This window comes from Phalacrocorax carbo, unplaced genomic scaffold (assembly GCF_963921805.1).
Source record: "Phalacrocorax carbo unplaced genomic scaffold, bPhaCar2.1 SCAFFOLD_150, whole genome shotgun sequence".
Lineage (NCBI taxonomy): Eukaryota > Metazoa > Chordata > Aves > Suliformes > Phalacrocoracidae > Phalacrocorax > Phalacrocorax carbo.
The window spans coordinates 50,329-61,929 of record NW_026990332.1 but is presented as its reverse complement, the minus strand read 5'-3'; the positions used below and the strand labels follow the sequence as shown (position 1 = coordinate 61,929).

The 11,601-nt window shown below is 59.0% G+C and overlaps 1 long non-coding RNA gene across 9 annotated transcripts in view; it reads right to left on the bottom strand.

Annotated features, from left to right (window-relative positions):
• Positions 1-2,101: 2,101 nt before the first annotated feature.
• The window catches only part of LOC135311025 (uncharacterized), a 55,616-nt gene continuing 46,116 nt past the window's right edge, over positions 2,102-11,601 (bottom strand). For 4 of the 9 annotated variants that reach the window (XR_010370932.1, XR_010370934.1, XR_010370931.1 and 1 more), the window contains exons 16-18: positions 7,608-7,799; positions 7,240-7,349; positions 2,599-2,769 (exon numbers count right to left, since the gene is read on the bottom strand). This is a non-coding gene — a long non-coding RNA (uncharacterized LOC135311025). Of the gene's footprint in view, positions 2,320-2,598; positions 2,770-7,239; positions 7,350-7,607; positions 7,800-11,601 lie in introns of those variants that run through there. The other 5 variants (XR_010370929.1, XR_010370930.1, XR_010370928.1 and 2 more) reach the window with 4 other exon arrangements.

Genomic DNA, 11,601 nt, shown 5'->3' with positions numbered 1-11,601 from the left:
GAGGGAGGAAAGAAGAATAGGGGCAGGAAGCTGGACCGAGCGCGATGGAGACAGACAAGACAAGCGACAAGAACAGGGCAGAGAGGGAAGAATGAAGCCACGGGGACAGGGAGCCGAGACAGCCAACAACGGAGGGAAGGGGCCGGGGAGGGAACACCACAAAACAAACCATGGGGCTACGTGGTACAGAGCATGAGAAGGCAGAGAATTAAGAATTAGGGACAGGGAGCCAGAAAAACAACAAAAAACCACCCAAAACAAAGGGCGATGGGGAGCAAAAGGAATCGCAATGCGTACAGAAAGGAGAGAGAAACAATTCTAAAACAGGGTCATGGGGAAGCCAGAGACAGCAAGATGGAGAAAGGACAAAAGCTACAGGCTACAGGGCAGAGAGGGAAGAATTAATGAATAGACACAGAGAGCTGGGCAGAAAGAGATGGAGAAAGGCTGAAGATCACACGGCCAACAGGGAAGAGAGAAGAGAGGGAGGAATTTTCAAAACAGGGGCAAGAAGCCAGAGAGAGGGAGAGAGGCGCAACAATAAAATGGGGACAAGCCACAGGGCGGCGAGGAGGGAATCGATGAATAAGAACAGGAGACCAAAGAGAACACAATGTAGAATGGAGAAAAGGAACAGCGGCCTACAGGGAAGGAGGAATTAAAGATCAGGCACTGGGAGGCAGACAGAGACACATGAAGAAACAAGTAGGAAAAAAAAAAAAAAACAAACAACGGCAATGGGCTACAAAGACAGACAGAGAGGGAAGAAATAAAACATAGCAGCAAGGAGCTGGACAGAGAGAGATGAGGACAAACAAACAGCACGGGTCTACGTGACAGAGAACGTGGAATTAGAACACAGAGAGGGGGAGCCGGACAGAGAGAGAGGCCGAGAGAAAAATCTAGACGGGCTACGGCGGGCAGAGGCAGGAATTAAAACCTAGGGACAGGGAGCTGGACAGAGAGAGACGGAGATCACAGGGAACAGCGGCCGGTGCAGGAAGAACAGGAATTCGAGAATAGGGAAAGGGAGCTGGACAGAGAAGAACTCAGAAAGGCAAGAACAGTAGCAGGGTACAGAGCAGAGCAGACGAACTAAAAAGCGCGGCGGGAGCGTTGAGGCAGACAGAGAGAGATTAAGAAAAAAGTCACGGGCTACGTGGCAAAGCAGGAGGAACTCAGAAACGGGGATGGCAACCAAGGGAGAGTGAGCTGGTGAAGGATAACGGGTATTCAAAGTGAGGGACGGGGAGCTGGGAAAAGCGAGGCAGAGAAAAACAGAATCACAGAGAGAATCACACAAAACCAAAAAAGAAGAAACTGAACAACAGGAACAGGTGTAACCAAAGCGATGAAGTCAACCAATCAGAGACGGTGTTCCATTACGGGAACACGGAGCGTACGAATCAGCGCATCTGTCGATCTGCATTTTAGTCCCTAGGCGATCGTTAATGTCAGCAGAACAACAGACAACGTGCTTCTGTCAGAAAAGGATGACAAAACGCGGTTTCGTGTAGCGCACTGAGAAAACTAGCCAAGACTGCCAAGATTAAGAGCCAAGAAGGTAAAAGGCAATTCTGGCAGGGGGAGATCGCGACCACCGACTCACGGACCACCACCGAGCCTGCGCAGTGATTTACATACGGAACGAGCCAGTTTGTACCGATCAGTAGACAGGACGATAATGAATATGTATGAATACGTAAAATTTTGATCTACAAATTCTACGGGAAAGGTGTGTGAGGTACGCACGCCAGGAGGAGCGATCCCCCGTGCATCCGGCGCCGTGAATAAAGAACGCCTGCTCTTTAATACTAAATCGGCGTTGAGGAGTTGTTTCCGATTTTACCGCGTTTTTCGGTAACACACGGAGTCAGACCAAGAGGGCCAGAGAAAGACAAAATACCGACAGGCTACAGGACAGAGCAGGAGGAATAAAAAAATAAAAACGGAGCCAGAGCCAGGCAGAGAGAGGCGGAGAAAGAACAAGTAGCCACAGGCTACAGGACAGAGAGAGGGAGGCCTGAAAAGATGGGGAGGCAGGGAGCCACTCAGAGCGAGATGGAGAAAGAAGGGGCGGGGGGGCGCCAAAAAAAAAAAAAAAAAAACATTTTGCAGCAGGTAAGGAAAGAGAGGGGGCCAGGGGAGAGACAGGGAGGGCCCAGGACGCACAAGAGAGGCAACGGGGCCCCAGTGGCCCAGGACTCACCGCGACTCTCGCTCTCAGCGCTGCTGGCACAATTTAGCCGTTCAGATGCTTCTTTCCCCTCCTCTCCGCCCTGCCTCTTCTGCAGCTCCAGACTCTAGGCCGTCCTGCACCTAAAGAGGATACACGGGTGTCTTACCGCTCTTACGAGATGAGGCTTCCTAGGCACGTAGCCTAGCTCGCTCGTGCACTACACGCCCGTACCCAACTCCCGGTTACGCGTACAGACCCTGCGGTGCACGTTGGTGGCCTGGCCCGCTGCGGGCTACGAAGGGGGATCCTCCCTCCCTCACCTGCAGGGACAGGCTCTCTCTTGCCTGCGGCAGGAAGGCAGCTGGCAGCCAGAGCGCCTTCAGTTTCTGCTGCTTTACCTTTCGTTGGCGTCTCCAGCTTCAGCCGAGGCAGCTCCTGTCCACAGCCGGGAAGGGCTCTGTGTGTCCCTTTTCGCCCCCGCGCTGCGAGGATGGCAACGCCGGGCAGAGAGAAGCCACGCAAGCCTGAGACGGCCGCAGTCAACGGCATCCCCGGGGGAAGGACAGACAACCACGTCCTCAGCACGGTCTCTGCGAGAGGGAAAGAAGAAACAGCGACCGTCATTACCGTCGATCGACCCTGGCCAAAGCCCCTCCTTGCGCAGGGGCTTCTGGACACACCGCCCCTTCCCCGCGCTACTGCTAAGGGCCCCTGCGCCGAGGGGGAATCCAGTGCGCTCGAGGGCCGGCTCGCTGCCTTCACGACAGGGCCTGGGGGCGGCCAAGGGCTACGCAGCACGCTTCAGGGGAGGTGCCGGGGCTGGGGGCAGGCGCACGGGGCAAGGGGGGGGCCAGGGGAGGCTGAGCGGCAGCTCCGGTGAGCCGGGGAGGCGGCGGCCATCGTCTGCGCCCTGGGCAGGGGGAAAAGGTCCTCCTCCTTTCCCTCTTCCCTTCTGTCAGCTCCCGGGGAACTCACCGCTTCTCGGGGAGCGGCCGCACCTGGAAGCCCCCAGAAATCAACACGAATCCAACCCCAAAAATACACCGCGCGTACCGTACGCGGCACGGCCGCCCGGCACCCGAGCGCCGGAACACCGCGCCTCCCGCCGCGCCCCGGCGAGCCACGTGACAGGGCCGGCAGCCACTGCGCCAGGACTACAGCTCCCGGCATGCTCTGCGGCACAACACGGCCGCCCGGCAGCCCCCCGCCACAAGGACTACAGCTCCCGCCATGCTCTGCGCCACAACACGGCCGCCCGCCCAGCCGGCAGACGCACCACCACAGCTCCCGGCACGCCGCGAGCCCGCCCTCCCCGCTCTCTCACCCTGCGGGGCACCGTCCCTCCCGCCGATGCACCCGGAAGCCCCACCGAGCCCTCAGCACAGCCTCGCTCTCCCCACCGCCCGCTCCGACCCGCCGCTGCCCCGCCGCAGCCCTCCTCGGGGCTTGACCGGGGACCCAGCGGTCCATCACCCAGCCCCCGCTCACCTCCTCCCTCGCTACACTCGCAGCCCGCTGACGCTCGGCCACAGCTCCGCTCCGCTCCGCCCTCGGCTCACACTGGCCCCCCGGAGCAGGGCACCACCCCTTTTCCAGGGAGGAGCCAGCACCGGCAGCCCCACTGCCCGCACCTGGGGCTCCTCCAGCCAGACCCCGCCCACAGCTGAGGCGCAGCAGCAACGGGGGGCCCCCTCCCCTCACCCCCACAGTGCACCACCTCCTCCCCTGGGCTCCGTCACAGCCCCTTGCCCCACGCCAAGGGAGCGCAAACGCAGCCCTCAGGCCAAAGGAGAGGGCAGCTGTTTGTGCAGGCGCGCACGTAACAAGTCCCAGGAGCGATTCGTGGCTCAGGGTCCCCAACGCTCCCCCTGCCCCAAGGCCACCTCGGCCGCCGTTGCCGCAGCCGCACGGAGCTGGTGGTGGCTGGGATAGTGCTCATTTTCTCCACAGTAGCTAGGAAGGGATACGTTTTGGATTTATGCTCAAAACACCGTTAATAATGTAGAGATGTTTTGGTTCTTGCTGAGCACTGCTTCCACAGTCAGGGCCTCTTCTGGTTCTCTCAGTGCCCCACCAGCAAGTAGGCTGGGACAGCTGGGAAAGCTTTCCCAGCTAACTGACCAAAGGGATATTCCATACCATTTGACATCATGCTCAGCACACGCAGCTGGGGGAAGAAGGGGGAGTCCTTGGGGGGGGGGGGGGGGGGGCTACGGCATTTCTCTCCCTAAGTAACCATGACACATGACAGAGCCCTGCTTTCCCAGAGGTGGCTCAACACCTGCCCGCCGAAAAGGAGGAGTGAATTAATTCCTTGCTTTGCTTCCACGCACAGCTTTTGCTTTACCTATTAAACAGTCTTGATCTCAACCCATGATTTTTCTCACTTTTACCCTTCCAGCTCTCTCCCCCAGCCCACTGAGGGTGGAGCGAGCAAGCAGCTCCCTGGTGCAGAGTTGCCAGCTGGGGCTGAACCACGGCACGCGCTTGTCCGCGTTTGGCAGGGAAGGGACCGTCCGTCGCCTGGCTACTGGAGCGACGGGCTGCTGGGCAGAGGGGGAGGCCACCAAAGGTGAGGAGCAGGGCACAGGACAGTAGGAAGAGAGAAGAGAAGAGCGGCAGCCGGCTGGACGGGGGCGGGGGGGCGTGTGTGCGTGTAGTGAGAAGGCACGAGGCAGGGAACAGGACGGCCAGAGAAGGACAGGGAGCCTGACGGAGGTGGAGATACAAGCAGCAGAGAGAGGGGAAGAGAGGCAGCAGAGAGAGGGAAGAGCAGGACACAGACCAACAAAGAAGGAAGAGGAGCAGGCTGGAGACGCACAGAGAACCTGGGGCAGGCAGCACGACAGCGAGGGAGGAAAGAAGAATAGGGGCAGGAAGCTGGACCGAGCGCGATGGAGACAGACAAGACAAGCGACAAGAACAGGGCAGAGAGGGAAGAATGAAGCCACGGGGACAGGGAGCCGAGACAGCCAACAACGGAGGGAAGGGGCCGGGGAGGGAACACCACAAAACAAACCATGGGGCTACGTGGTACAGAGCATGAGAAGGCAGAGAATTAAGAATTAGGGACAGGGAGCCAGAAAAACAACAAAAAACCACCCAAAACAAAGGGCGATGGGGAGCAAAAGGAATCGCAATGCGTACAGAAAGGAGAGAGAAACAATTCTAAAACAGGGTCATGGGGAAGCCAGAGACAGCAAGATGGAGAAAGGACAAAAGCTACAGGCTACAGGGCAGAGAGGGAAGAATTAATGAATAGACACAGAGAGCTGGGCAGAAAGAGATGGAGAAAGGCTGAAGATCACACGGCCAACAGGGAAGAGAGAAGAGAGGGAGGAATTTTCAAAACAGGGGCAAGAAGCCAGAGAGAGGGAGAGAGGCGCAACAATAAAATGGGGACAGGCCACAGGGCGGCGAGGAGGGAATCGATGAATAAGAACAGGAGACCAAAGAGAACACAATGTAGAATGGAGAAAAGGAACAGCAGCCTACAGGGAAGGAGGAATTAAAGATCAGGCACTGGGAGGCAGACAGAGACACATGAAGAAACAAGTAGGAAAAAAAAAAAAAAAACAAACAACGGCAATGGGCTACAAAGACAGACAGAGAGGGAAGAAATAAAACATAGCAGCAAGGAGCTGGACAGAGAGAGATGAGGACAAACAAACAGCACGGGTCTACGTGACAGAGAACGTGGAATTAGAACACAGAGAGGGGGAGCCGGACAGAGAGAGAGGCCGAGAGAAAAATCTAGACGGGCTACGGCGGGCAGAGGCAGGAATTAAAACCTAGGGACAGGGAGCTGGACAGAGAGAGACGGAGATCACAGGGAACAGCGGCCGGTGCAGGAAGAACAGGAATTCGAGAATAGGGAAAGGGAGCTGGACAGAGAAGAACTCAGAAAGGCAAGAACAGTAGCAGGGTACAGAGCAGAGCAGACGAACTAAAAAGCGCGGCGGGAGCGTTGAGGCAGACAGAGAGAGATTAAGAAAAAAGTCACGGGCTACGTGGCAAAGCAGGAGGAACTCAGAAACGGGGATGGCAACCAAGGGAGAGTGAGCTGGTGAAGGATAACGGGTATTCAAAGTGAGGGACGGGGAGCTGGGAAAAGCGAGGCAGAGAAAAACAGAATCACAGAGAGAATCACACAAAGCCAAAAAAGAAGAAACTGAACAACAGGAACAGGTGTAACCAAAGCGATGAAGTCAACCAACCAGAGACGGTGTTCCATTACGGGAACACGGAGCGTACGAATCAGCGCATCTGTCGATCTGCATTTTAGTCCCTAGGCGATCGTTAATGTCAGCAGAACAACAGACAACGTGCTTCTGTCAGAAAAGGATGACAAAACGCGGTTTCGTGTAGCGCACTGAGAAAACTAGCCAAGACTGCCAAGATTAAGAGCCAAGAAGGTAAAAGGCAATTCTGGCAGGGGGAGATCGCGACCACCGACTCACGGACCACCACCGAGCCTGCGCAGTGATTTACATACGGAACGAGCCAGTTTGTACCGATCAGTAGACAGGACGATAATGAATATGTATGAATACGTAAAATTTTGATCTACAAATTCTACGGGAAAGGTGTGTGAGGTACGCACGCCAGGAGGAGCGATCCCCCGTGCATCTGGCGCCGTGAATAAAGAACGCCTGCTCTTTAATACTAAATCGGCGTTGAGGAGTTGTTTCCGATTTTACCGCGTTTTTCGGTAACACACGGAGTCAGACCAAGAGGGCCAGAGAAAGACAAAATACCGACAGGCTACAGGACAGAGCAGGAGGAATAAAAAAATAAAAACGGAGCCAGAGCCAGGCAGAGAGAGGCGGAGAAAGAACAAGTAGCCACAGGCTACAGGACAGAGAGAGGGAGGCCTGAAAAGACGGGGAGGCAGGGAGCCACTCAGAGCAAGATGGAGAAAGAAGGGGCGGGGGGGCGCCAAAAAAAAAAAAAAAAAAACATTTTGCAGCAGGTAAGGAAAGAGAGGGGGCCAGGGGAGAGACAGGGAGGGCCCAGGATGCACAAGAGAGGCAACGGGGCCCCAGTGGCCCAGGACTCACCGCGACTCTCGCTCTCAGCGCTGCTGGCACAATTTAGCCGTTCAGATGCTTCTTTCCCCTCCTCTCCGCCCTGCCTCTTCTGCAGCTCCAGACTCTAGGCCGTCCTGCACCTAAAGAGGATACACGGGTGTCTTACCGCTCTTACGAGATGAGGCTTCCTAGGCACGTAGCCTAGCTCGCTCGTGCACTACACGCCCGTACCCAACTCCCGGTTACGCGTACAGACCCTGCGGTGCACGTTGGTGGCCTGGCCCGCTGCGGGCTACGAAGGGGGATCCTCCCTCCCTCACCTGCAGGGACAGGCTCTCTCTTGCCTGCGGCAGGAAGGCAGCTGGCAGCCAGAGCGCCTTCAGTTTCTGCTGCTTTACCTTTCGTTGGCGTCTCCAGCTTCAGCCGAGGCAGCTCCTGTCCACAGCCGGGAAGGGCTCTGTGTGTCCCTTTTCACCCCCGCGCTGCGAGGATGGCAACGCCGGGCAGAGAGAAGCCACGCAAGCCTGAGACGGCCGCAGTCAACGGCATCCCCGGGGGAAGGACAGACAACCACGTCCTCAGCACGGTCTCTGCGAGAGGGAAAGAAGAAACAGCGACCGTCATTACCGTCGATCGACCCTGGCCAAAGCCCCTCCTTGCGCAGGGGCTTCTGGACACACCGCCCCTTCCCCGCGCTACTGCTAAGGGCCCCTGCGCCGAGGGGGAATCCAGTGCGCTCGAGGGCCGGCTCGCTGCCTTCACGACAGGGCCTGGGGGCGGCCAAGGGCTACGCAGCACGCTTCAGGGGAGGTGCCGGGGCTGGGGGCAGGCGCACGGGGCAAGGGGGGGGCCAGGGGAGGCTGAGCGGCAGCTCCGGTGAGCCGGGGAGGCGGCGGCCATCATCTGCGCCCTGGGCAGGGGGAAAAGGTCCTCCTCCTTTCCCTCTTCCCTTCTGTCAGCTCCCGGGGAACTCACCGCTTCTCGGGGAGCGGCCGCACCTGGAAGCCCCCAGAAATCAACACGAATCCAACCCCAAAAATACACCGCGCCTACCGTACGCGGCACGGCCGCCCGGCACCCGAGCGCCGGAACACCGCGCCTCCCGCCGCGCCCCGGCGAGCCACGTGACAGGGCCGGCAGCCACTGCGCCAGGACTACAGCTCCCGGCACGCTCTGCGCCACAACACGGCCGCCCGGCAGCCCCCCGCCACAAGGACTACAGCTCCCGCCATGCTCTGCGCCACAACACGGCCGCCCGGCAGCCCCCCGCCACAAGGACTACAGCTCCCGCCATGCTCTGCGCCACAACACGGCCGCCCGGCAGCCCCCCGCCACAAGGACTACAGCTCCCGCCATGCTCTGCGCCACAACACGGCCGCCCGGCAGCCCCCCGCCACAAGGACTACAGCTCCCGCCATGCTCTGCGCCACAACACGGCCGCCCGGCAGCCCCCCGCCACAAGGACTACAGCTCCCGCCATGCTCTGCGCCACAACACGGCCGCCCGGCAGCCCCCCGACACAAGGACTACAGCTCCCGCCATGCTCTGCGCCACAACACGGCCGCCCGGCAGCCCCCCGCCACAAGGACTACAGCTCCCGCCATGCTCTGCGCCACAACACGGCCGCCCGGCAGCCCCCCGCCGCAAGGACTACAGCTCCCGCCATGCTCTGCGCCACAACACGGCCGCCCGGCAGCCCCCCGCCACAAGGACTACAGCTCCCGCCATGCTCTGCGCCACAACACGGCCGCCCGGCAGCCCCCCGCCGCAAGGACTACAGCTCCCGCCATGCTCTGCGCCACAACACGGCCGCCCGGCAGCCCCCCGACACAAGGACTACAGCTCCCGCCATGCTCTGCGCCACAACACGGCCGCCCGCCCAGCCGGCAGACGCACCACCGCAGCTCCCGGCACGCCGCGAGCCCGCCCTCCCCGCTCTCTCACCCTGCGGGGCACCGTCCCTCCCGCCGATGCACCCGGAAGCCCCACCGAGCCCTCAGCACAGCCTCGCTCTCCCCACCGCCCGCTCCGACCCGCCGCTGCCCCGCCGCAGCCCTCCTCGGGGCTTGACCCGGCACGCAGCGGCCCCCCACCCAGCCCCCGCTCACCTCCTCCCTCGCTACACTCGCAGCCCGCTGACGCTCGGCCACAGCTCCGCTCCGCTCCGCCCTCGGCTCACACTGGCCCCCCGGAGCAGGGCACCACCCCTTTTCCAGGGAGGAGCCGGCACCGGCAGCCCCACTGCCCGCACCTGGGGCTCCTCCAGCCAGACCCCGCCCACAGCTGAGGCGCAGCAGCAACGGGGGGCCCCCTCCCCTCACCCCCACAGTGCACCACCTCCTCCCCCGGGCTCCATCACAGACCCTTGCCCCACGCCAAGGGAGCGCAAACACAGCCCTCAGGCCAAAGGAGAGGGCAGGTGTTTGTGCAGGCGCGCACGTAACAAGTCCCAGGAGCGATTCGTGGCTCAGGGTCCCCAACGCTCCCCCTGCCCCAAGGCCACCTCGGCCGCCGTTGCCGCAGCCGCACGGAGCTGGTGGTGGCTGGGATAGTGCTCATTTTCTCCACAGTAGCTAGGAAGGGATACGTTTTGGATTTATGCTCAAAACACCGTTAATAATGTAGAGATGTTTTGGTTCTTGCTGAGCACTGCTTCCACAGTCAGGGCCTCTTCTGGTTCTCTCAGTGCCCCACCAGCAAGCAGGCTGGGACAGCTGGGAAAGCTTTCCCAGCTAACTGACCAAAGGGATATTCCATACCATTTGACATCATGCTCAGCACACGCAGCTGGGGGAAGAAGGGGGAGTCCTTGGGGGGGGGGGGGCTACGGCATTTCTCTCCCTAAGTAACCATGACACATGACAGAGCCCTGCTTTCCCAGAGGTGGCTCAACACCTGCCCGCCGAAAAGGAGGAGTGAATTAATTCCTTGCTTTGCTTCCACGCACAGCTTTTGCTTTACCTATTAAACAGTCTTGATCTCAGCCCATGATTTTTCTCACTTTTACCCTTCCAGCTCTCTCCCCCAGCCCACTGAGGGTGGAGCGAGCAAGCAGCTCCCTGGTGCAGAGTTGCCAGCTGGGGCTGAACCACGGCACGCGCTTGTCCGCGTTTGGCAGGGAAGGGACCGTCCGTCGCCTGGCTCCTGGAGCGACGGGCTGCTGGGCAGAGGGGGAGGCCACCAAAGGTGAGGAGCAGGGCACAGGACAGTAGGAAGAGAGAAGAGCGGCAGCCGGCTGGACGGGGGCGGGGGGGCGTGTGTGCGTGTAGTGAGAAGGCACGAGGCAGGGAACAGGACGGCCAGAGAAGGACAGGGAGCCTGACGGAGGTGGAGATACAAGCAGCAGAGAGAGGGGAAGAGAGGCAGCAGAGAGAGGGAAGAGCAGGACACAGACCAACAAAGAAGGAAGAGGAGCAGGCTGGAGACGCACAGAGAACCTGGGGCAGGCAGCACGACAGCGAGGGAGGAAAGAAGAATAGGGGCAGGAAGCTGGACCGAGCGCGATGGAGACAGACAAGACAAGCGACAAGAACAGGGCAGAGAGGGAAGAATGAAGCCACGGGGACAGGGAGCCGAGACAGCCAACAACGGAGGGAAGGGGCCGGGGAGGGAACACCACAAAACAAACCATGGGGCTACGTGGTACAGAGCATGAGAAGGCAGAGAATTAAGAATTAGGGACAGGGAGCCAGAAAAACAACAAAAAACCACCCAAAACAAAGGGCGATGGGGAGCAAAAGGAATCGCAATGCGTACAGAAAGGAGAGAGAAACAATTCTAAAACAGGGTCATGGGGAAGCCAGAGACAGCAAGATGGAGAAAGGACAAAAGCTACAGGCTACAGGGCAGAGAGGGAAGAATTAATGAATAGACACAGAGAGCTGGGCAGAAAGAGATGGAGAAAGGCTGAAGATCACACGGCCAACAGGGAAGAGAGAAGAGAGGGAGGAATTTTCAAAACAGGGGCAAGAAGCCAGAGAGAGGGAGAGAGGCGCAACAATAAAATGGGGACAGGCCACAGGGCGGCGAGGAGGGAATCGATGAATAAGAACAGGAGACCAAAGAGAACACAATGTAGAATGGAGAAAAGGAACAGCGGCCTACAGGGAAGGAGGAATTAAAGATCAGGCACTGGGAGGCAGACAGAGACACATGAAGAAACAAGTAGGAAAAAAAAAAAAAAACAAACAACGGCAATGGGCTACAAAGACAGACAGAGAGGGAAGAAATAAAACATAGCAGCAAGGAGCTGGACAGAGAGAGATGAGGACAAACAAACAGCACGGGTCTACGTGACAGAGAACGTGGAATTAGAACACAGAGAGGGGGAGCCGGACAGAGAGAGAGGCCGAGAGAAAAATCTAGACGGGCTACGGCGGGCAGAGGCAGGAA